Source organism: Phyllostomus discolor, chromosome 6 (assembly GCF_004126475.2).
Source record: "Phyllostomus discolor isolate MPI-MPIP mPhyDis1 chromosome 6, mPhyDis1.pri.v3, whole genome shotgun sequence".
NCBI lineage: Eukaryota > Metazoa > Chordata > Mammalia > Chiroptera > Phyllostomidae > Phyllostomus > Phyllostomus discolor.
In genome coordinates, this window is record NC_040908.2 from 131,203,237 (window position 1) to 131,229,813 (window position 26,577).

Below are 26,577 nucleotides of genomic sequence, written 5' to 3' on the forward strand. Positions count from 1 at the left end.
AGTAGACAAGATGCAAACCAGTGGGTGTGGCTGTATTCCAGTAACATTGTCTTTATGGACACTGAAATGTGAATGCTATGTAATTTATTATTCCTTTGATTATTTTCAGCCATTTAAACATGTAAAAGCCATTCTTAGCTTGCAGGCCATAGAAAAGCAGATGGCGAGCCAGGCTTGGCCTGAGAGCTGGTTTGTCCACCCTGTGGTAAGTCAGCAGCAGAGAACATGAGATGGGAAGTTGGCTCTCCGTTTCCCCTTGGGCTGAGTGGCCTCTCCCCCTGAGGTCATAGCTTCTGCTGCTACCAAGTGATGGACTGTGCTGGGATCTTTAGTAATGGATTTCACTGTTCAGCTTCCTACGGTGCAGGTACAAACCCACATTTCATAGGTTCTCGTGTGGATTTGTACATCTTCCTTAGGGAATGAGCCATTAGCAGTCAAAAGTGTGGCCACGGAATCATTATTATAACAAAAGTAGTTTATAGTGATCATAGGCTACCGTATCGGGAGTAATTTTGCTCTAATAAATAAGTAACAAGCACAAGTGATTGTGGGACAGTTGTATGTCTGTGTTATAATGCTGTCTTCTACATACAGCAGTGTGCGTTTGGTATTGTGTTTTTAAACAGAAAGATCAGATTAGGTTTGACTTTCTGTCACCAGATGGGGTCTAGCTGCACTGAAACATGGGTTAGACGTCAGGGCCTTTTATTCCTGGTGTCCTGACTGATGGAGGTTTTGCATTTTATGGATGTAAGATGTGCTGGGTGAGGTGGACAATGGAATTACACTTCCCACAGAAATCACTCCTGGGCCGAGAATCAGGTTTGCACGTGTGCCCTGTAGCATTCATTCTTGCCGATGCTGGGAGATGGGTGGTTATTAGGTTATGTCAAAGTGGTGTTTGCCTTAATACACGATCTTCCTGCGGTAACCCAATAATGGAAGGTGGAAGGAGGGAGGGTGAGAAGGTGGTGACCTGCGTATTTCTGAAAGTTGGAAGCATGTAGAAGTTAAGGAGCTTTGTGTGGTATCAACAGTGAGCTGTTAGGGTCCTGTTCCCCACTCCTCACCCCAGTTCTGGGGCACATTTGAATCCACTGACACCGGGACCTGCCACAAGGCGGTGTAGCTTTATGGTCAGAAGAGCGGCAGCTGGGCTCAGACTTCCTGGCTCCCGGCCCACCGGTTTCCAGCTCTTTGCCTTTGGGCAAATTACTCAACCTTGCTGTTTACTGAATTGTACAATAGGGGGTATTAACAGGAGAGTCTACCTCATAGGGCTGTTGTAAGAGTCAAATGCGCTAATGAATATAAAGTGCTTAGAACCCTGTCTGACTCAAATTTGTCTTTATTGAGATAAAGGAGGAAGTGGTTTTCTTTCCCCCTAACCTTATACTGTGAGGTAGGGTAAGGCAAGCTCTGATAGTAGTAGCTCAAAATAAGCTCATGATTTCCCCCCTGACACCCCCTCCCCCCACCATATAGAGATGTGTGAACATTCCTGGGAATGATCACAACTGGTCTTTGTGATTAGTAGTTCAGGGACAATGCTTGGCCCTGGCATGACCTAAGGCTCACACGCTAGACCTGTCACTGGCTGTGGGACCTTCAGCAGGTCCCTTACCTCTCAGAGCATAATAGAGATAAGCAGGCATCCCACACCCCCCTCCCGTGACTGTCTTGGGGGCACCAAAGAAGGCATTGAAAGTGGAAGTGCTTTATAAACTGAAACGTTCCTCTTCAGAGGGAAGGATGAGGAAAGGCATCATTACTGTTGACATCACCCTCCCCGCCCCCCATTGCACTCTTGGCCTCCCACCCTCCCCTTGTGGGAGGGGGCTTTGATATGTTTATCGAATCATGTGGTTCTTCAGTAAAGATTAGGATGTCCCCCTACTTTTGAGGAGGTGGAATTATTGACATAATTCAAGTTTGAAGTTCTGTATGAATAACATTTTGATTTTGTGGAAGGGTGTTATTTCTGAACCCAGTTCTTTCCTTTTCTTTTTTCTTCTCTAAATTACACTCTTGTCCGATCCTTGTAGGGTACACAAGTACAGTGCAAGGCCAGTCCATAGTCAGATGATTTTTTAACGTCTGTTTTGTGGTGATCCAGGCTTTTAAAAAAAGTATACATTTCATCAAATTTTAATAACCTCCATCCTAATGTTACCTTAAGTATTTTCCTTCACCCTCATTTGGGCAGAGTAGTATAAATTTTGCTTCCATATGCTTTATATGCATTATATTCAATTAGGGGTAGTTTCCTAATTTAAGAGTTTGCAAACTTTGTTCTGGGGTGTTCTTGGGGATCCAGGGATCTTCTGAATGATGACTTCTAAATCGAGGTTGCTTTCTGGGATTTCTAGAACATGGGAGGCCATCTCTTTGACAACATTTCCAGGAATCAGGACAAGGTTCACTGCCCTGGCCTGGGGCATCCTGAGCTTGCCCCGCAGGGTCTGCCATGAGCAGCAGCCCCTGTTCAACCCTGAACAGAGTAAAATAGGAGCAGTGTGGGAAGGCGATGAAGGTGCCGGGGGGTCTGTGTGCCCAGGAGACAGGGGACTGTGATGGCGTGCTCTGGCGTGCTCTGGAGGATGTCCTTGTCCCACCGTGAGAGGTAAGGAGAGTACCTCTGAATATGACACACATTAATGCATGTAAGTTGTAAGACACTGTCCCACAAGCTCCCTGAGAGGGAGACGATGAGTCAGCCCCGCCTATCAAGAGCAGTCCCCAGCCATTCTGTGCAGCCCTCTGCCCCTCGCACGCCATGCCACTTGCTTCATTCCTACTGACTTCTCAACACCTCTCCATCTCTTCCCTTTCTGCTTTTTTTGGTCCAAAGGCCAGCCTAGGGACAGGGATCATTTTGCACTGAAAAGGGAAAGCAGTGCTGAGATAAATTTTGGTAACCTTTTCAGGATTTAATCTGGGAGAAGTTCTGGGTTGGTTGGGTGGGAGTACTGGTTTAAACAGCATAGAGCTTAACTAGCTCTACTATCCTGAGCTGTGAGCTCTGAGATTGTGACTTGGAAATTATGCTTTGGGAAATAAACATTGAGGACAGAGCTACCCAACAGGGGGTGGGGGGCAGAGCCAGAGAAACACAAGTCAGGTAGCATTGTCTAGAATGAAAATCCAAACACTTCCACTTTGTAAGCCAGGTTGTGTTGGCAGCTGAAATCGGCTGTGACTTCCCTAATGTGTAAACTTTTTAAGGTACAACTGAGTCTTTGAATCCCCACAGCCTATTTTCTTCATCAATAGTTACTGAAGGGATCTGAATCATATAGCTTTCTTTTCTTTGAGTGGAAGGGATCTTTGAAATCTAACTTCCTCATTTTGCAGGGGCCCAGGCAGGCTACGTGACCTTGCAGATCTCAGCCAGTAATTGGCTGAGGTGGAGCTCTCGCCCCTGCTTCTCCTCCTGGTGAGGGCCGTTTCTCATCATATCATGTTGCTTGTCTAATTAAATCGTGGATGATGTCTGTGACATGCTTAATTTCTAATTAGATGACTTTATGGATCAATTTGCATTTAATGTTAAATCTAATGTGGAAATCATTAAAAAGTTAGATCCCTGGGGAGAGGAATAGGTACTTATTCCCTGCCTATTAAAAATAACAAGTATATGCCCTGTGTTAATACATGAACCTTTTTATGTGGAATGGGAAAATATTGGTAGAGGATGCAGGACCTATAGGAAGTCTGTGTGCTTGTCAGCTGGGGAAACGTCTGGTGTTCAGACTCTGTGAGGTAAGCAGTATTATCTCCATTTATACATGAGGAAATTGAGGCACTAGAGATGAAGGTCTTGAAGTGAGCAAATGGTGAAGCAGGGTGTGAATCCAGCCTGGCTGATTCCGAAACTGACTCTGGACTAGACTGTGAGGTGCTCTCGTGGGTGCTCAACGATTCTCACCAGTGGAACTCTACAGTGGTCTGAGTGTTAATCTGTGGGATTCTAAAGCGTTTGCAGCTGACAGTAATTTGGAGTGACGTCAGTGCTTCCATTATTGCTTTAAGGAAGAGAGATGGGCCCTGAGGTGACCAGCAGAGGCTCCAAAGGTGAAAGGATCAATCAGTTGCTCAGCAAGCAGGACTCTGGTCTGGGACTCGTCTGAGGTTGGCCGGCACCTCCTCTGGGGAGTCACTCAGCATGCTCCATCTTGAGGGTTTTCTTTGGACCTTGTATCCTTTACAAGATATTATTTTAGACTTAAATTTCTTTGTTATTTTTAAATTTTTTATCCTTACCCAAGGACATGCTTACTGATTTTTAGAGAGAGAGGGAAGGAGGGAGACACACACACACACACACACACACACACATGGATATGAGGGAAACATCTATTGGTTGCCTCTTGTATGTGCCCCGATTGGGGACCGAACCCCTCACAACCTAGGTATATGCCCCAACTGGGGATTGAACCTGCAACTTTTTGGTTAATGGGATGAAAGAAAAGTGTCTGGGAAACACAGATGCTTCTCTGTGATCTTCCATCATAGACAGTTTAACTCTGGGGTTACTCATTTGAGCATGTAAAGCTTGGAAATATGCTTTTCCCACATCCAGCAGGTTTTTATGTGTGTTGGTTTGTAAGGGGAGATGCACACATGAATTTGATGTGTTTCAGTTTGGCAGATATTGGTGTGATTCTTAGGCTAGTAGTTTGCAAATATCCGCATGCCTAAGAGTTGCCTGGATAGCTGGTTCTGTTTATTAAGGTGCTTCACTTCTAGATTCTCCTATTCATCAGGTTTGGGTTGTGGCTCACCATTTGCACTTTAAGCTGCAGTGCAGATGAGTAGGCTACAGGTGGTCTATGAACTGTATGTGGGTCAGATTCACACAAGGTGGGCCAGGGCTGTGGAGCAAAATAGTGTGGAGTCTCATCCTGTCTCTGTCATCTTGTTGTAGCCTCACACAGCCTCGGGTAGGTCGTCTGGCCCCTCCAAGCACTGCTCTGCACATCGGCCTGCCTTGCTGGCTGAGGTGTGATAGGAGGGACCCAGGCAAAGAACAGGAATAAAGACTCCCATGCTAAGTATTGCCCCATGCCCCAAACAAGCACACTGGCTACTCAGATTCCTGATTCATTTTTTAATGTGAGTTGGGCTGCTGCATATGCACATCATGATTTCTCGTTATTTCACAAGATAAAAGCTGTAACCACATGAAAGAAAATGAAACAAAAGGAAAAAAGTTTACCCACAAGCTCACCATCCTAACACCACTGTTTGCATTTTTCCTTTTAGCCCTGTCTGTATACAGACATATTTCTATATAGCTGTAATCGTATGTAGACTCAGTTTTGTATTCTGCTCTTTTCAGTAAACCTTAAGCAAATGTTTTCCAAATGGTTACATAGTCTTGAAGATGATTCTAAATGGTCTCACAATCTGTCATCCCACAGGCTAAGTTTATTTAACCAGTCATCTATTATTGGACATTTAGCTTGTGATCTTACAGTTTAGTGCTATTACTAAAAATAATACTTGGAGATATGTTTCATGCTTCTTATTGTAGACTATTTCCTAGGAGCAGTATTTCTGGGTGAAAGAGCACAACCTTTTTTTTTTCTTTCAGTGGATATTGCTAAACTAGATTCTAACAAGGTTGTCCTAGATTGCAGTGTCACTGGGAGTGCAGGAAGATGCCCATTTGGGTACCTTTGCCTGATTAGATACCATCGTTTTTACAGAGTCTTGGCCTGGGGTGCTTTATTGTTTGACAGGTGTTTCTTTGATTATGGTAAGGTTGAGTATGACTTTAGTATTATATTTTTAGATTTGATTTAATTTCTTTATTTTGTCAAATTTAATGCCTAGAATTTTTTTTTTTTTTTTTTTTTTTTTTAGATTTTGGACCTTATAGTTGAAAAAACAAACAAACCCAGAGCCCATCTGTATAATAAGTACTTTGGACATATTTTACGGTTGTGTTAGCTGCTCATGATCTTAACTTTCTTGCAGGTCACCAGTTAATGGGGTGACATTTGGAGAGTAGAAGGGCTTTTCTTTTTCTTCTTAGAGTCCCCTTTGTTCTTCCCCTCCATCATCCTCCCATTTCCTGTACCCCTGCTCCCCTGTAAGTACTGTTTTTGTCTCTTTGGAGATAAAACATGAAAGGATGAGCTTTTCAGTCATGCTCCTTCCACTTACAAAGCATGGGTTGCCTAAATTATGTATTAGTGTGGAAGGAGGATAAAGAAAATCACAGCATTGTAACAAATTGCCCCTGACCGAACTGCAAGAGCAAATGTCTCACGTGGTCTCCTGTGGAATCGTGGAAAGGCGCATTGGAGGGTGTAATCTTAGCTTGAGCTGAAGGGGAGTCCAACCTGTTTTTCAAGTTGGTCTTGAATAACTTTGTTCCTTCTGGAATGCTCGCCATCCTCAGCACGACAGAGTTTGCTTGACAAACTCTGCCACTCTGCTGTGCATGCGAGGCTGCCGAACTGGTTCGTTTGTTTGCCCAGCACACCCAGCGTTTGATGGGTGACTCTTGTACCCCAGGCACCCTGAGAGTGGCTCCTGTGGTCACCCTTGCCCCTCCACCCGCAGGGATCACAGAAGGGCGAAAGGACACGTACTTCTTTGGGCAGGAGACAGTTTGTTGAACATATGGGCTCGCTGTCCTTAGGTAATGCTGCCCCATTTGGGCACCTGTTAGGAGACTGATGTTGAATAGCAGGGTGCATGTATACCTAAGAGAATGGTTGCAGCACAATTTTAGTTTAATTTGTTAATGAAACAAGACGGAGCATGTTTTCTCCTTCCGCACACCTCTCGGGCTGTTTGATATGAGGCACAATTAATTTATTTGTGCTGTCTGTGGAGGCATATGCCAGCTAATGTAGTGCAAGAGCTTTTATCTTTCTGTGTGTAATGAAGAGGGGCAGGCTGCTGGCAAACTGACAGGGAGTACTGATGACTCATTCTCCGACTGCAGAGTGCTTTCTTTTGAAATCACGAAATGCGTACGCTCGCCGGTATACATGCAAACCTAGTTCCTGTTTGAAATCGGCAGAACCAGTTTGGAAAAGTTCAGCGGCCTCTGAAACACTCCAGAGGGGAGAAAGAAAAGGCAGGTGAAGCTACTTCTCCAGCTCCCTGGCCTGACCGAGGGCAAGACACCTTGTTCAGTGGGAGCCTTGCCCTCCAGGAACAGAACTCTCTGTTCCCTCAGAAGGCTGGCTCCTTTGTGCCGTCTCCTTTGTGCTCCAGCAGGCAGCCTTGCCCTACAGCCTCCTCCCAGTGGGGCCAGAGGGCCAATGCCTGGCCTACCTGCCCTTCTGGGTGGCTTCCTACGGGAGATCCCCCTGGCCATGAATTCTGGGCCTTTTGATGTTAGCCCTCAAGTGCACTGGGTTCCATCTGGCCTTGACTGTGGCTGTGCTGTAGGTTGCTCTGTCACCCCACTTTGGTGAGCTTCAGAAAAAATAGTTTACAAAGTAGCTAACAGTCAGTCCCTTGGTCCTTTATAGTCTATAAGGCATTCGGACATTATAACCACTCTGAGTTTGTTATATTGCTGTCCCACTTTATAGATAAGGAAGTTGAAGTGCACAGAAGTTAAAGAACATGTTCATGGTCAAGCAGCAAGCTGGCAAACAGGTAGTGCTGATGAAACCAGAACTTTGAAATTTAAAATCTGACCATATAGTTTTTTTATGACATTTATCCAGTAAAGGCAAAATTCTGCATTTTCTGTATAAGAAATGTGTAAGTGATTGGTCAGGGAAGCTCTTCAGGAATTATATGTGAGAATACACATTTCTATATTTTTGGGAATAGCGGGAGGGTCACAGGGTGTTTCTGGAGACCTAAAAGCAGTTTATTTTGCCCCATTTTACACTGGTCCAGAAAATTAAACTAAACTCTGAAGTGTTCCTGTGCCAGATGGTTGGTCAAGCTCATTGTGCAATGAGGACCAAATGCAAGTGTCCTATTTGGTTTATTACCTGGGCGTGAGTGACACAGATCACTGTGCGTGGCCCTGTTGACTTTTGGAGCTGGAAGGACCCATGGAGACTTTTACAGATGTGGAAACTATGGCCCAGAGAGGGAGAGATTTTTGTGTTAGGAAGACTTCCATTCAGTTACCCAACTATCCCTCCATGTATCTGGCAGATGTTTATTAAGCCTCTGCCGGGTTAGGAGGTAAGGCTTCGGGTATGAATGAAACAGACACAGTCCTGTCTTCAAGGAACACATGATAGTGGAGAACAGGGCAGAGCAGGCACTTAGAGTACAGCACTGTGATGACTGAAGTCAGGCTGCCCGGGCGCAGAGGAGGGGCACCGACCGGGGGGGGAGGGGGTGGGGGGCACATAGTCAGGGCAGGCTTCCTTGAGGGCAGGCTTCCTTGAGGGAGTGGTGCCTGAGACGTGACAGCTGGAGCTGAAAGTCGTCTAAACATGGGGAGCCAATGCCACCTGCAAACTGAGGCCTCCCATTCTCCAGTTCAGCAGAAGGCAGTGTCATGGAAAAGGCTTGCTCCATGTTGGTGCTTAGGCACCAGCAGGCTTCAGGCTTTGTGTGATGGGTGTGTGTGTAAGAAGTGCTCACTCTAGGCCCACACCATGCAGTATATAGTGGTGGCCACCAGCCACATGTGCTGGTTGGCTCTTGGAAGGTGTCATCTGAGATTGAGATGCACCACGAGTATGCAGTGACCACTGGACTCTGAAGACTTAGTACAAAAAGAATGTAAAATACCTCATTAACAGTTTCTTCTTTATACTGATGACAGGTTGAAGGGTTCATTTGTTTTTTTTTTTCTGTAAGATGGTTCTAGTAGCGCTTAATTGTCCTTAACTTCGTTTGAAAGAATTTTGTTCGATTCTGTGTGATAGCTGTCATATCAGCATTCATTTTTAAAAAACATCAGAATTGGTGAATTTTTATGTAGCCATTTTAATATTGAAGATGAAGAAAATAAGCAACATTTTCTGCATATTATGCTTTATTATTTCAAGAAAGGTAAAAATGCAACTGAAACGCAAAAAAAGCTTTGTGCAGTATATGGAGAAGGTGCGGTGATCAAACGTGTCAAAAGTGGTTTGCGAAGTTCCATGCTGGAAATTTCTTGCTGGACAATGCTCCATGGTCAGGTAGACCGGTTGAAGTTGACAGTGATCAAATCAAGACATTAATTGAGAAAAATCAACATTGTATCATGCGGGAGATAGCCAGCATACTCAAAACATTGAAATCAATAAAGATATTGGTGAAAACGAAAAATATGGTTTTTTTTTTTACAAAAAAAAAATGTGGACTTCTGGGCCAACCCAGGATTTGGATGTGCTGGATAACAAAAGAAGGTGTGAAATGATTTTTACCTGTTTCTCTGCACCTTAGTGAGGCTCCCAGAACATGTATCACAACACTCGTGGCTCATGCCGCGTTGCTGTTGGACAGTGATGGTGGCGGGAGGGAGGCCCAGGAGAGGAAGCTGGGCTGCCAGTGCAGCGGTTGGAGAGAAGAGGTGTGAAGGGTCCCAGGGGCATACTCTGTGGTAGGCCCTCATGTCTCTGGACCTCCCTGCCCTCTTCTCTACCGTGGCAGTAACAGCCTCCCAGCTGGGGCTGAGGATGAAGTCAGAGAACCCATGAAAAGCACATCCCATTGTGAGCTGTGGTTCTCTTTGTAATTAAACAGTTCAGGGTTGGGACAATATATACTACACAGTATACTGGTATTTTAAAGGACCGTTGAGAAATTCGGCCAATTGCAGAATAACAGGCTGGTATATGGGAAATGCATTTAGTACACAAGGAATTAATTTTAGACTGGGGGAGGGTCTGTGTGAGGTGCCACGGATAAGAAACTTCCATTTTTGTTGTCCCTGGCTCTCTCTGCTTCAGGAATTCCCTCACCTCTCACATCGGAGTTTGCACCCAGGCTTTCAGAGTCCTCCTTCCTTGTTTTGTTTGAAAAGGCCAGACACGGGATTTCTACTTCTTTTTTATCTTCAGGTATTTAATACTGTATTCCTGAAACTCAGGACTCATTACATGCTTGATGAATGAATTGTTATTCTACCAATATTTACTGAAAACCTGCATGTATCAGGTATCTGCTAGGCTCCAGGGACCTGCGGTGAGCAGGACACAGGCCCTGCCCTCACGGTGCTCCCTGCAGGGAGTGAGGACGGTGCCAAGCCAAGGTGGAGACCTGTGGGAGACATGGAAGGCGTTCCTCCTGGTTAAGTCCTGTGACTCAAAGGATGACTTGATTAAAGATCACAAAGGAGGGAGCTGGGGGACAGTGGCAGCTGATGAGAGTTTACTTTCTTGTAATTTCCTTTTGCACGGTGACACTGAGGAGTTGTGTTTACCAAGGACGCTGTCAGCCCTCAGGGGTTTCCAGCACTGTGACAATGTTTGATATTTGGGTTGCACCTGTATATTAATTACAGTTTTCCTCATCAGTTACACACCCCAAGGGTGGTACACATGGACCAGATGGCCCTCCCCAGTTGGGAGTGACCAGGGATAATTGGATGGCTTGCGGAGGACCGTTGGGGCAGAGCTACTTGCGGAGGACCAGTGGGGCAGAGCTACCTGCTCTGCAGGGGGTATTTGAGGGACACGAAGTAGCTGTAGTTGTGACCTGGCATCGAGGTGGCAGTCAGGCAGACAGTCAAGCCATTTCAGCGGGAGATAGCATCTGATACTCATCCCTTCGAGCTAGTCTTGTCATAGTGGCAGTAAATACAGCTGCCTCCAGTGTGTTCCCAGAATATCTCTTTCTGCAGAATGTCTTTGAGGGGATGTTTGACTTGCAAGCATGTGGTTGATAAAATAAATACATTTTAAAAATGTAAACCTCTCCATGAGAGGTTTTAGTCTCTTCTCTCCCCAGGGAAAAATAAAGCCCTTCTTTAACCTCTTTTCTTCCCTAAGTGTAGAATTCCTGCCATGCTTTATAAGAAAAAATATTTTTGGAATGTAGCACCTGCAGGAATATAAAGGGGCTCTGCCCAAACCGCTGGGCCGTGGCTACTATGTGGGTGGTTTCTTGAGGGCTGTGAAGAGATACCCACTCTGACACCTGCAAAACATTTGAGGAGCTGGTCCAGGGTTGTAGGAGTGGGGATTCAGAGCCTCTTAAATTGTTTTCAGCTCAAGGCTGTGGACAGGCAGCTGTAATAGACAGTTCTGTCTAATATTAGAGGAGCCTTACCATTTAATGACACCTGGCTAGAACACTGGGTGCCTAGAAAAGTTCCTGGCAAGATGTAGACACTTAATATTCAGGGTCCTGCGGAAGTAACACCACTAGTGTGGTTGGTAGGATACGTGACTGTCTGGCACGGGATGGACAGCAATTTGAACATTTTACCTAAAATGTCATATGGTGTGCTTGGGTGAGATATTGTTATGTTACAGAATTACATGCTTATGATTTTGTAATGAAATATTTTTATGTAATTAAAAGGGGCATTATTTGTGCTGGACCCTGTATAGTTGTTGAATGAGTGAATGACCAAATAAAAGAGTGAATGAAGGATGGAGGCCCATTTCTGGGCTTTGGAGATCTTGTGGAGGAGAGTGTCACAGGCCTTCCCCTCACTGCCTGCCACTGCCTGTGCGTCAGCAGCACCATCACCTTGTTAGCATGTGCATCAGCTGGGGATGCAGATTCTGAGTCAGTGGATCCAAAGCACCTGCCAGTCGTGCTGGTCCATAGGCTGAACTTTTAGTTGCAGGGCTCTATTAGGGTCAGTCAAATCATCGATAAGTCTTTAATGAATTCCCAGCGGCACTAGGGATCTTGGATAAAAATGAAAGCCTTCGTCATAATCTCAGAAAAAAAAATGTGTAGTCATAGTAAAAAGTTAAGACATCCTTAGAAGCTGGAGGGAAAGCAGTTCATTGCTACATGCTGTGGTGTGAATAGTGGTCCAGGGAAAGCTGAAGGAGTGAAGAGCTTTTTCGTGAATCAAGGGATTTTGGAGTTAAAGCTGTGTCTGGTTTCAATCCAGTGGGATTCCTACAGCCACCCTGACAGTTGGCCATCCAGCTTCTGCTTATATGCACTCAGGTCAGGAATGTGTTTTCTCTTGCTCGTGTAGTACTGCCATTTTACAGATGCAGAAACTGAGGCTCCTAGGGATTAAGTGACTTGTGTAAGGCTGTATTCCTTACAGAGGCACTGCAGGGATCCAGACCTTTGGATGCCAGTTAAATGCTCTTTTAACTGCACTCCATTTGGCCCCGATTTGGTGAGAAAGCAGAGAGGCAGATCCTAAAAGTTTGATTGAGTAATTGAACTCATAGGAGAGAAGAAGTAGAGGTATTGTGGATTCTGGAGCAAAGATGACTCAAGCTGTATTGAAGGAGTTGGAGTACAGTAAGCCCTCACTATTGACGTGTTCCATTACTGGAAGCCAAATGACATAGAAGGAAACCAGTTTTACTACAGGCTAATTGGCATAAACAATAGTTAAGCTCCTATAGCATTATATCGATGTTATAACAAAATGACATTATTTGAGGACCTGCAGTACATACCTTGAAGGTAATTTAGGAGAAGCTAACCCTGAACTCCATGGAGGCTTCTCCTACATTGCATTCTCAGTCTTAATATATCCAGAGACACAGCTCTTTTGATGGGGATTTCATTATAATTAAAGGGCTCTTTATTTCACTGATAGACCGTTCTCTTACACCGAGCAAAGGTTCTAGGTTTTCTACAACCTTTACCCATTAATCCTAATCCTTCCCCTCCTGCTGAAGCTACAGCACAGACCTCTTTTCATATGCTAGAGCGTTTAGGGTTTTTCCTTTTGAAAAATCTAAAATAATTTTTCTTACCAGATTTGGAATATATGCCCATTATGACACATTGAGAAAATACGGAGAAGCAAAATGAAAAATAACCATCAGTAATTGCAGCACTCGTAGATAATTAGTCTTGTAGACTGTTTTCAATGCAGTATCTATTTGTCGTCGTTTTTGCAAATTGAACTATATTGTTTGTGAATGTTTTATAATTTTCCTTTTCTGGTGCATAGAATTTTATCTTTCATTTCAATAAATATTTGATATTGCAATTGGTAACATAATTTCATAATGGGATATGTAATTTACTTCCTTTTGTTTGATATTTTGCCTATTTGCTCTTTTTTTTTTGGCAATTGTCAATCATGCTGTAATAAATATTCTTAGAGGTCAATCTCAGTGCTTTCATTGTTTAGGTAAACTGTATCTCTGTCCTCTGTTCCTGGAAGTGGAGTGGTCAAGTCCAAGATTAGTTTGACAGTGACTCTCATGGCCCTCTAGGTCATTCATTCTCCAGCCTCATATCCTCATTCCTCTTAAGTTGTGGCTTCACACTCGTGTGTGCTCTCTGAAACATGCTCACTTTGACCATTCCTCTCTCAACAGTCTCTGGGATCCAGACCTGAGATCTCACTTTTCTTACTGTGAACGTAGCTTTTCTAATCAGGGCAGCCTCATAGTACATTAGCTTTCCCAGTAGCCTCGTCACACTGAGTCATTGAGCTTGTGGGCAACCCAATCCCTTAAGACTTTCTCATGTGATCTCCTCTACCCTATACTGGTGAGTTCATCCCCCCCGCCCCCCCCCCCCCATGCCTTTGGACTAAGTGCATGACTTGACATTTATCCTTATTAAATTTCCACCTTGTTAAAGTCAGCCAGTCATCATATCCTTTGAGATAGTATCAGCAGCAGACTCTATCATCCTTCATAGTCACTGTCCCTTCCAATTCCCAGTCACTGGCAAATTCCAGTGTCAGATGATTAAGCAAATCCCAGCAGTCATTTTCATCTCTGTTGTCCTCACTGGTTTGTGAGTTTTTCAAGGCCAAGACCATATGCTGTTACTTCTCTTTTAAAAACCCTGTCCTTACTTCCATTTTATTATATATACCCTAGCAGATAGACAGAAAATGTTGCCATGTGAAAATTTGTTTTGTTGAACTCCGGGGATGAAGGCATGGTGGTGGTGCTAGTATCACACTGATGAACTGCAGAGAAAGAAGTCTAGGCTGGGTCTCTGGGTGAGGAGCTTATAATGAGGTGGAAGAGACAAAAAAAAACACACAAAAAACAAAAAAAACCGTGAGTAACAGATAAGTAACTGAGTAAAGCTCAGTTTAGATGCTCTTCTGACGTTGCACGGGGTTGAGTGTTTGGGCTTGAGCACATTGCTGAGATGGATCTTGATGTCTTGCAGAAAGGCAGGCAGTGGAGGTATTTCTCAGGCACCGTGGGTGAGTGCCCAAGGCAGTGAACACCTGAGTTGGAGACAAGAGGGATGGCAGCAGAGATGTTTGCTTGGAGACCCGATGACAGAAAACCACCCACCCACTGTGTTGAGAATTGTGTTGAATAACGATCTCATAGAGGAGCCTTATCTGACTCTGTTCTGTGAGATGTAGAACAGAAGTTGCCCTCCCTTTTTCTTTTTTATTCATTGAGCTCCAGATGCATTAAGTTAATGCCTGCTCATGGTTGATATTACCCTTAAATCAGAGGCTGACCTGAAATCAGAACCCAGGAGCTCAGATTCTTCTCTGCTGGCCCATACTCTGAACAGACTAGGTTCATGGTGTGAAGGCAGTGTGATGGCTCCTCCATTTATCCACTTTGGGGCCTGCCTGGAGCCCCATTGGCATTTCGGAGTTTTAGACCCTCACCGGTGAAAGCAGAGCCACCCCATCTTGCTTGCCTTTCTGGGTGGTGAAGTACACTTGAGAAGAAGCGAGCTCGAGCCCTGGACTTTGGGCACCTCTGCTGCTGAGGAAAGGCCTGCTGCGTGAATGACAGTGAACTGGGCAGCATTTCTTAGCCTCAGAGAGTTACAGGGCAGGAACCTGAATGTTCCAGCTCCCCTGGTGTGTCTGTGGTATTTTCCAGGTGGCTCTGGGGCCCCTGTTGCCCTCCATAACTGCTTTAGCTCTCCTGGTTACAGCAAAGGCCCTTGTTCATCAAAAGGGAAGTTTTTGTCCAGGAAGGGAGACAGGTTTCTTTGGGGCCAGGTACAATTACAGGGACTCTGAGCACCTCAAGCCTTGCCCCAGTGGTCATCTTGGAAGTTTTGGGGTGTCTTCATTGGGTGGGGCTTAGCTGTTTGTGCAGTGTGAGCCTACAGGTTTCTGAGGTAGACACAGTTTATTCCTCCTGCTATCTTGCTGGTACATGGCAGTGTTTGTCATAGTCCCCCAACTACCAGAAGCCTAGTGCATATTTCTGGGGAGGTATATTCAGCAGTGCATACCTTCTAAAGTCACACATGTGTACATGTGAATGTACATGTGTAAGTAAACAAATGTGCATTCACAGCTAGATAGAAATATGCAAATACACACTCACTGATTTTAAAGAACATGTGAGGTCTAAGATTATGTTAAAGCTTGGTTTCGTCTTTTGTGTTGATCAAGTGTTAATGTGCTGCAATTATTTTAATTTAGAAAAGGAAATTCATGCAGGGAGATGGGGAGAAAATAACTCCAGCTAATTGTCAAGAACCCGAGGCAGTCCAGAAAAGCAGTGTATCCAGCAGAAATTGGAACCTTTTCAGTGTCTGGCTCAGGAGTTTATTATTGTTTTTTTATCCAGTTTAGAACTACTGACAGCTTCCATTCCAAGGAATGGCTCACTCCTTTCTCCATAGTTAGAGGATTCTCTTTTCCTCTCCCTCCCAATTCCTTTTTGCTACATTCTCTTTGAGTCAGCATGGGCCCAGGGGCTACTGCAGGAAGGATTAGAAGAGAGATAGGAGATAGAGGCAAAAAAGATCCTGTCCTACCATGGTGGTTCAGTGTCATCCCAGGTCCGTGCCCCAGACAGAAGGTAGCTATGGGGATGGTGGGTCTGTGGGGGTGGGGGGGGGCGGTTAACATGTTGGCAGTCATGGGCATTTCTGTGTATATTATCTCCTCACTGCCCTAGGAGAGAGCACACGAGGACACTGAGGCATGGCAGCAGTAAATGCATTGCCCTGGTACACAGCCTCAGAGTGGTGGAGTGGGCATCAAAACCCAGGCCTCTGTTTGAGAGCCTGGCTTCCTACCAAATTCCCAGTCTCTTGGCAGATCTCTGCCTGCCCTCCCTGCCTCCTAACCTGCTTTGTTTTTTTGAGCGCCTACTATGTGTTATGCACTGCTCTGGATTGTGAGGTTACAGCTGTGACCAAGGCAGACATAAAGAGTCCATGAAATGTGCATCCTCTGGCCCTGTCACCACTTTGCTCCCCATGTTGCCAACACATCTTTCTATACGTACAGTTACCAGGTTGTGTTTGTGTTATGTGTTCATGTGTCATCCTTCTCCTGGACTTTGAGGTCTTGAGGGAGGAACAAGTTTGTTACTCATCTTTGTCAGCACAGAGCCTGGCCTGAAGTTGGCTTCATGCCTGTTTGAGGCAGTTGAATGAATGCTTTTCGGTGTTGTGCGACACCAGCAGAACCAAATGATCCAGGTACTGCTGCTTCTGTGTCTCCATCAGCACCACAGAAGTAGCCCTGCCGAAGCAGACTTTGTAGCTTGTGCTTCACCTAGACAATTAGAGAAGTGGAAGGGACAGTCCCTTAAGCAACTGCATCAGTATATGTGAGTTGTGAACAGAAGTCAGTCTTAAAGTGTTAATGTGGTTGTGATCATTGTTTACTCTGGCAAATAGTTTGAAATAGTTTGAAATAGTCTCGCAGAAATGTTCTAAAATTCCAAATGCATCCTTTTTCCTTCCTCTCATTTACTATCTCCATTTAAAACTGGAATATGTTAATATGCTTACAGCCCATTAAGACCAAAGAGCTTTATTTTTTTCTAGCCTTTTGTTCTTTCCTTTTTCCCATTGCCCCGCCTAGATCAAAGTACTCAGGAAAGGCAGGCTTGCATGGGAGCAGTGTACTTTACAGCAAAAATGAATTCCGTTTGAAGGAGGACATGGAATTAGAATGTTATTTGCATTTAAGATTTTAGATACTTTGTTAAACTCAAATAGCTCCTGCTCTAATGTTGGATACCAGTGATCACCTCTCTTCCTTCGAAAACACATTTTATCAATGATTGTTCTTAAACCCACCTGTGAATCTATGACTATTCACTGTGTGTGTTCCAAGTTTCAGGTGCAGATAGAATCCTCAAAGCTTATTAAATGGTGCTTGAACATATTGATTCAATATAGAACTTTTATCGAATTTGGTGGTCATATGGGATGTGGTGGGTTCCAGCTAGAACCTTAATTTTTTATTCTTATTCACAAAGAAATGTCATGGGTAAAGCAGGAAAAAAAGAATTTTTTTTTTTGAGATAGAGAAATGAATCTTGCTTCTCTTTTGCATTTAATTGTGCATGAAATATATTTTTTGAATTTTACTTATAATTTTCTTAATTTTAAAACATTTATAATCACCATCTTTTATTGTTTTGTCAGAAACAGTCTGCTTCTTTAGAAACAAAAATGCTGTTAGTATGTACATACATATAAAGCAGTTACTAATATTTTGTGGGACTTTAAAAAGATTGAAGTTTTGCCCTGGTTGGTGTGGCTCAGTTGGTTGGAGCATTGTCCTGTGCACCAAAAGGTCATAGGTTCGATTCCCGGTCAGGGCACATACCTAGGTTGTAGGTTCAGTCCTTGGTCAGGGTACATGGAGGTAGGTGATCAATATTTCTCTCTTTTTGTCCCTCTCTCTCTCTCTCTTCTCCCATTTCTCTCCTGCCTCCCTCCCTCTCTCTAAAATCAATAAACGTATCCTCAGTTGAGGCTTGAAAAAAATTACTTAAATTTAAAAAATAAAATTAAAATTAAAAAAAAATAAAAAGGTTTAAGTTTTGGACAATCCAGCCATGTGTGGGCCAGAAGTTTACTTGTTCTGGTTGACAGGTGAATGGCATAGAAACAGAATCTTATACTTGAGAGCTTCCTACAAGTCTGGTTTTAGCTTCCTTGCGTGTAAGCACTAGGAAACTGAGGCCCAGGTTGGAAAAGGAAGGAATTGCTCAAGGTTATACGATATTTGTGTCTTACCAGCAGAAGTTAAGGTCCTTGGAGTCAGAGTGCGTGATGACATATCTCTGGCTCTGTAATTCACATGTGATCCATAATAAGGATGGTTTGACTAAATAAACAAAAGATGAAACAAAAAAAAGTAATCATTATTTACATTTAAAAATGCTCTCTGAGTTTCAGCTTCCCTATCTCAGATTCTCAAACATTCATTACCTGTGACAATTCTTTTTGAATGAATGAGAATCAAAGCCCAAGGTTCATGCAAGGACTTGGCTTACTTACGGAGGGTGCCTGGACAGTTCACACATAGGTACATTTCTTCCATTAACAGTGTCATTTCAGTGTTACCTGCTTGGAGCTGTAGTTCAAATATATGCATGTCCCATATGGGTTTGCCCTGAAGCCAAACTTAAGCCATGCTAGAAGTCATTTGTATTTTTTAGTTGGGTTGCTGTATACTCTGGCAGCTTGCTGCATGATGGGGTTCCAGTATGGATGAGCTTAGCTTATGCTTGCCTCTTAGCCTCACTCATAGTTTGCTCAGTGATAGGAAGGGGGTGGGGGATAAAGAAGCAACATATGTTGTTCAGTAGCAAATGCAAAGATTTATTTTCTGATGTGAAACAAAACAGCAGGGGTAGACTTGGAAGTGTGTACAGCAGGGTAGTTTTAGGGGTGATTAAGTAAATTATATGACAGAAACACATAAAGATGAAATGCTGTACCCGTACTAGCTGCCTTAAAGAATGGAAAATGGACTAGGCAAAGAATAGCAATTATCATCCCCGCCTTCTGAGTGACCTGTCAGGTATCGATCAAGCGTTAGCAGCCTTAAAGAATGTTTTCTAATTTTGTTCCAAAGAATAGGTGCTTGACAAATGATCAGACTGCAATTTAAACTTTTGTACTAGCAAAGAAGAAAATATTCCCTTGACCTCAGGGGAGTTTGAAGAGGTAATGTGTCTGAACCCCTGTGCGGCTCCTGGTACCTGAGTCTCAGCCTGGAATATCAGAAGATAGGTACTGAGCTTCAACTCTGTAGGGGTGTAAATTATGGAAACTACCTTCCTCACAAGTCTTTTCAAAATAGATGCAGCTGTGGGCACCTGTCTGGGAATCCTCTGCAATTAGATACTTTTCCTTTCTGTTTCAGGTTAAAAAAATCCTTGGGTTTTCTGTGAGTTTAACTTGCCTTGTTAGCTACTCCTTAACACAACCCTGCATGTGAGCTCTGAAAATCAGAGCGGTATTCTAGCCTCTTCTTTTCTGGCAGTTAATTAAAAAATCCAGTGCTGACTGAAGGTGATGTGTGGTGAGCCAGGTCCTGAGGACACATTCGAGTAAGATAAGGGTGCTGCCTTCATGGAGCTCGGCACCGGGGCCTCGATGTGTTGACAGGCACTTAGGAAGGTGCTCGGCTACGAGGCATAATGCTGTGGGACCATGCAGCAGGGCACCCCAGAATTCGGTTTGACAAGTGGACAAATGACTCAGTGTTTCTAAGCTCCATTTTCTTATCTGAATAATGGACCTAGTAATATTACATCTCTACCTAATATGCTTGTGATGAGGATTAGAAGAAATAATAAAAGTCAAGTCCCGACCCTTGTGCCTTAGTAAGTGTTGAATAAATGTTAGCTGTGGATAGTATTTCCATTGACTCCTAGAAGGCATTTTCTTAAACTTTTGTCATTATGTTTGATTTTAGGAGCCAAAATTTTTTTTTTATTTTCATCAATTAGAAGTTGGCTGATTTGACAGAGGAGCTGCAGCTCATCCTTTAGCTCGCACAGTGACTTGGAGTTCGGAGCATGTGCTTGCGTAACAGAGGTGTGGACGGGCACTGTCTTTGACCTGACTCCAGCTGGGCCGTGATCCCAGCTGCTGAGCTGGACAGTGCTGTGATGTGTCCAGGCTAGCACCTTCTTGGTTTTCAAAGTCTGATTTTACAGGCCCCTTGTTTTTCCTCCATCCCTTTCCTGGCTGGTGTTCCAGCCCTGGCTTCCCCAGTAGAGGATGGACAAAAACATTACGGAGAAATGAAACTCTGCTTCACATATTAGTTACCTGTTTACTCCCACAGGAAATAGTTTAGCTTAGCAAAGAGAGCTAAGGTAGATGGGGTGGTCTGGGCATAGGTTAGGCTGTAGTTGACTCTTCTACTGATCACTGGGTTTAGCATTTTGATATTTATGCTTAAGTTTCTGAGAATATAGTTGATGATCTGAGAGTGTTTCAAAATCTCATGGGACTTAAGCAGATAACTTATCCTTGGGGAACCAGTATCACCAGTCCTAGGACTAGGTCCACAAATCTGATGATGATGATGATATTAATCTCTGTCTAACCCCACTTACTGTGCTTTGTAGAGAATCACTTAGTGGGAGCAGCCCCTGTTAGGCATCTTGGTAAGTGTTTCCTATTCATTGTTCACTTCACTTCAGTTTGAAATATAAAATATTGGGGAATTTAGTGAATTTAAGAAGCCATGCTGAAGTGATGGTAATTAAGATTTTAAATGTGGTCTCTGATTGGGGAGGGAGGCCTAGCAAAATTTAAAAAGCAAATCATAAGTTATAAGTGAACAGGGTGTCGTTTGACAGACGGGATAGATGTTGACACAGGGGAAACCACTGGAGGCCCCCGGGTGTCCACATACCCTGCACTTGTTGGAGAGTGAGGAGCCAAGGGGACAGGGGCAGTCAGCAGGCATGAACCACTGACTTTTTACCAACTCGTGCAGAAGTATTCCAGTATTTTACACAACCAGCATGGTTGTGCCAGTCAGGCTCTGACACGTTCCTTTATTCAGAAAACACCAGTGAGACAAAGTGCAGTCTTTGTCATCACGGATCCCCAGCCCACACCCGTGACTTCACATGTTTCCTGTCCTTGGGCTCCAGGAATCTGTCCTTAGGAAGTGATGATAAGGATGTTGCCCTAGCAGCGAAAAGTTGGGGCAAAATCTAAATGTTCAGCCATGGGGAAATAGCCAAATAATGGCAGATGCATGACAGGGAATACTCTACCTCTTAAAAATCACAAATACAAAGAAAATTTCAAGGCTCAGGAAAATGCTGAGTATGAAATGTTAGGTGCGCAGTAAATGAACCCAAAACTATAGGAAATAAGAAGAATTAGTCCAAGAAAATGCATCAAAATGCATTGTTAGTACTGGCTTTTGTTTGGTGGATAACTGTGGGAAAAATGTATCTTCTGCTGTGTATGTTTCCTATCTCTAGGGTATTAATTTTATCATTGGAACTCTTTCATAAATATTACATTTAAAAAATCCAGTTGAAAGTTTAAAAATTACTATAATCAGTGGCCATGTATGTTGAATATAAACGTGGAAAAATACATCTGGGGGTTGTGTTTGTCACCAGTAAAGGAAGCTGCTGAGTCCTTGGAATAAAAATAAGAGCCTGGGTCAGCCTGAGGAGGCTGGCGTGCCAGCCCCTCCAGCTTTCCATACTGCTGGGGTTCCGAGAGGCCCTAATGGGCTTGTTGAAAGGCTCTACTTGGCTTCTTATTAATGTCCCTCCCTGAGCGGTGCTCTGCTCTGCTGGCTAACCTTGTCAGAAGGTTACTCGTGGCTCTCCAGGGCTCCGCTAATTTTAAACCTGGTCAGCCAGTGCGGTGGCGTGGCATTGCTCTGTGGAGTCACGAACAGCTCCCTGGGAGACACGGCTGGGGAAAGATGAGCTGAGTCCCGGTTTTTTCTCTTCCTCCTGTAAGTGACCAGGCACGCTGAACACCCAAAGAGAACTGAGATAATAATGAGAGCTTTTATGGTAAAAATCAGGATTCTTAAAGATCTTTTAGCAATGGTGATGCTGGTTGGTAATTGCACGGTGTGATGTGTCGGGCATGAACTGTGTGAATTATGACAGCACGAGGAGAAGTGAGATGGCCGAGGTCCTGTCTTCCAGGAGCCAGACTCTGAGTGTTTTAAAGGCAGAATGAAACTGCTGTTCATTTTACTATTTATATGGTATTCTAAATTTACAGAACTCAAACTCCACTGGTAATATGTTTCTTCTCTAAAGTTTCTATAGATTTGATTGGAAGAGAGCTATTTCTTAAAAGTTAAAAAACACACACGCAGAATCTGCCTGTCTGCATGCATATCTACCAGCGTCTGGTCTGGCTGCCACTAAGAACTGTAATTTTAAAGCCCCCCCCCCCTTTTTTAAATATTTGAAGTTGAGTCCTGTTCAGGTACACTGCTGTGCCTTACAATGCTCATAACCCTGATTATTTAAAGTCAAACAGCAACTACGAAATCATGTGACATTGGGAAACCTTTTCCCATCAAAAGTAACTTTAAAAAAAGTAGAAAGCTCATCTATAAAAATTTTGGGGGAGGGGGTTTGGAATTTTCTTACCTCCTTATCAACACCTTCAGGCTGGGAATCTACTGTGCCCGTTAGAGTTAGCTCGGTCTTCCCCTGCGGGGGCATCCGCAGCAGCTCTTGCACAGAAGGGATTACAGTGGGAAACTAATCCACCAGGTGCATGGCCTGGTCTTGGTGTTCACCTGCCCAGCCAAAGGCATCTTTTCCTGTAGCTGGGTCTGTACCCACTCTCTTGTAAAACACTGGCTAGAAGCAAATTAAAGGGGCATAGCTTATGGAGTAAACCAGATAAAAGCACAGTGGATGGGGGATCAGTAACCTGCTAACTGGCCACAGTGATTGAAGTTCCCTGTATTTGAAATGCCGGGGCTGGCTCAGACCACATCAAGCCAGCAGTCTTCCTGCACGAGGGTAGCACAGGAGTGGACTTTGATGTCATTTTAGGAAAAATAAAAATGCATAAATGCTTTTTATTAGCTCCCCCCCCCCCTTAAAATTTACCCCTCCTTCAGTAGACCTAATTAGTTTTGTCATGCTTGGGTATAGTTTAGAGAAAATTAAGGCTGAGTGATATTAGGAATTTGTTGAATGGGAATACTTGTCAAAACCTTCACTGACCCAAATCTGACTTTTATAGAGAGCATTAAATAAATGAACTAAAAAACCTCCATCCCTCTCTTGTCCTAAAATAATGTTTTTAAAAGCACATTCAAAGTAGTTAAATATAATATAAGTGTAAGCTACTCTGGACTGGATACTAAATGAATGAGTTAAAAGTACATTTCTCAAAACCCAGTTCCTCTGTGATTCAAACTCAAACATCTGCTTTTTTTTCTTCTCCTGGGCCTCTATTTCTCTTCCCTTCTGCACTTGGCCTGCACACCCGCCTGGTGTTGGTCCTGTTATTTTTGTGGTAACCTGACACTTCTCCTGACTGTGCCCCCTAAGTCCCCCGGGGGTTGAACTGGCTGTGAGCTGAAAAGGCGGACTTACTCCTGCTCGAGCTGCCCCTCTCCTGGGTAGAGCAGCTGTGCCACGGGGTTGTGATGCCACAACTGGGGAGGGTGTGTGTCATCAGTTAAGACCTCAGGCTGTGGCTTAGTAGGTGATAGGCCCTACCCTGCAGTGGGGGGTCGGCAGCTTTGGTGTTGAGACTGGAGGCCCACTAGCCAGGGCTTTGGAGACTAGAGGGAGATTTTGGAGCCAGTGAGCTCTTTCTTTTATTCTAGAGTATGCCTGAGGCAGTCTTTGTGATTCCTCAGACAAGGATGAATTTCTTAATAGTCATAAAATTGTATTAATATTTTATATTAAATTAAACTGAACAATTATTTATTGTGAACGGGAGTGGGGATGAGGTACAGAAATAAATGGGACAGAATCCCTGCCTTCTGAAAATTTGCAGTATAGCAGGAAAGAGAGATATGTAAGTAGTAATTATTAATTATAGTTACACACATTTGTTCGACAATTATTTGAGAACCTGTGCCAGGCACAGCTCTGAGGTTTGTGTACACACACAGCCAGTATTCGGCAGGCATACAGGTTAGCGATGTACCTAATGACCGCCAGTGATCGAGGTGGCAGTACTTTACGTGGTCCTCTCATTCAGTCTTTACAATAGGTAGGTAAAATGATAAGTGTTATTTTGCACAGGAACAAAAAAACACTGAGACACAGGTAATAAGTGGAGAGCTCACACTTCAAACTCTTTAGGATTCCACAACCTGTGCACCCTTCATATATATTGAACTGCTTTGCTAGATAGACCCTCCAGTGTGGCCCCTCCAACTTTAGGGGTACCCATGAAGGAAAATATTTAGCAAACATTTTCTGAGCCCCAACAATTTGTCTATGTTGAGAGATGTTGAACGTAGGAATGTCAAGGAGTTGACTGATGCACTGTGAGACAGTATCTCAGAGAAGTCGTGGCAAAGTACACTAAGTGTGCTGTTGGAAGTTTGGGCCCTGGGGGACGCAGAAGCGACTGGTCTAAGTGGAGAAATCTGCTCAGGCTTCCCAGAGAAGAGATTGGTGGCTTTGGTCTTCGAGTGACTGTTAGACATTCATTAGGCAGGGTTGTGGTAAGAGGAGTGGCTGGGCAGAGAGATCCAGGGAGCTGAAGGGGTGCAGCAGGCAGCCTGCTGTGTCTGGGCACCTTGGAGTGATCATGTGGCTGGAATATAGGGGACTGGACAGATGTTTGAGAAGCAGACTGAGATCAGGTGGTTAATAAGGCCATGGGTGCCCTATTGTGCAGTGGTGTCCTAGAGGGGGGGTGGGGATCTGCTGAAAGATTTCAAATGAGTATATGATAAAAGTCATATTTGCACATTCAGAAAACTTCTCTGGCTGAGGAGTAGCATGGGAGAGTCTTGCTAACCATACATCTCCTAAGGATCCTGATTCAGTACTTGTGGCACCAGAGCTGGGATTTATATTTCTAAGAAGCCACCTATGTCATCCAGATGTATATCCTGGCAAAACCAGGTTGTTGGCAGTAGTGGTAGTGTGGGGATTTAGGTGACCTCCCAGCTCAGAGAGAGAGGTAGTGGAGTCCTGTTCATGAGAGAGGAGCAAAATGAATGGCTTGGAGAGGAGTGGAAGGGATATATTTGAAAAATGAAGGCATGTGCAGACATTCTTGGTGACGAGTTGCATCAGAAGGGATGGGAGAAGCCTGGGTTAATGGCCCAACTTTGGGTGCTGCTTCAGCCAGGTTCTGAGTAGAATCCCTCAAGAGTCTGTGGGATTGGGTTCCCTCACTCAAGACCTGGAAAATCCTTTTTGATGGGCACTTTCCCAAGACAGAGAACACTTTTCCTGTTTCCTTAGATACAGGAAAGTGACTTTGAAGGTCTCAGAATTCAGTGTGCCATGTCTGTGAGGGACACTCGCAGGCTGGATGTGATGGTTTGGCTTTGTTTGCTTTGCCTCTGTGCCTTTTGGCCTCTCAGGTTGCATCTCATTGGACTTGAAAGAGAGGGAGAGCTTCAGTGGCTTTGTAGGAGTGATGGAAAATGGATTACATTGTAGAGAGAGGAGTTGAGTTCCACCTCCTCTACCAGGGTTAGCAGAATCTATAAAAGGAAGAGATCCTGGAAGGAAATGTATAACCTTCTCTCCTTCCTCCCCCCTCCCTCAAAGAGATGCCTTCTGTGTGTGTGTGTGTGCACGTGCGTGCATGCGTGTGCATGCATGTACATGTGTGTGCATGCACGTACATGTACACGCATGCTGGGGAGCTGCAGAAATGTTGATGGAATTGTGGCCTTTTGCCATTTTTACTTGATACCTTTGTTGAAAATACCAGGACTGAGGAGGGAAGAGTCCTTTAGAACACCCTGGGCCTTGTGGGAGCGAAGGCAGAAGCAAGGCCTGATTTCAGAACTGGATGTTTGTGCCTCTCTGCCTGAGAGGGTCTCGCCCCACTGCATGCTCTTGCAGTGCTTGTGGACCACTTGGTGCTGGTGCTCTGCACACAGTAGGTACTCAAGTAATATGTGTTAATTGAATGAGTGGCTTATTGTCTAAGTGTCTAAAGTGGGGGCATTAGTTACTCAGTTCTCTTGCCTCAGCCAGTTTCCAGCCAGAGTGCCAAAGTTCTTTCCCCTGCTGAAACTGAACTAAGTATAAACCAAGGACCAGGTTTAAATTTGGAGGGCAGGGATGGAGGCCAGGGTGAGGCATTCATCAGCCCTGAATTTGCATCCCTTTTAGTGTAAGACCTGTTTTGCAGCTGTTCCTTCACTGTGTCATCATTAAGTGGCAGGCTGTATTCAATATTTCTCACCTGCAGGGTGGGGACTCAGTTGTATCAGTGAACATTGGGAACGGGGGGGACATTTTTGAATGCACATCATGTATTTTGGGTTGGTTGGTACATTGGCTCATGTGGGTATTAGCTGGTGTTTGCACACTGTGTGAGCATAAGCATTCTAGTCCCCACACAGGGTTCACGGATGATCACACTGTCAGCACACAGCCCTCTTTAGGGACCAGGGAAATAATGTAGAGTGCTTGAAGACAGAGTCTGATGAGCTCTTACTGGAAGAGCTGAGTGACTGGGTCCCTAGCAGAGCTAATCATCCTGTGGCTCTGGGCTGTTTAAACAAGCACACCTGTATAAACTGTCATTGTCATCTGGTGCATTAAAGCGCCTCCATACATTCGAAATGCTTTAAGGGATATGCCACTTTGTAACACTTGAATT

The 26,577-nt window shown here is 44.2% G+C and overlaps 1 protein-coding gene across 8 annotated transcripts in view; it reads left to right on the top strand.

Annotated features, from left to right (window-relative positions):
- The window catches only part of TEAD1 (TEA domain transcription factor 1), a 247,566-nt gene that overhangs the window by 37,232 nt on the left and 183,757 nt on the right, over positions 1–26,577 (top strand). The gene's annotated exons all lie outside the window — the stretch shown is intronic.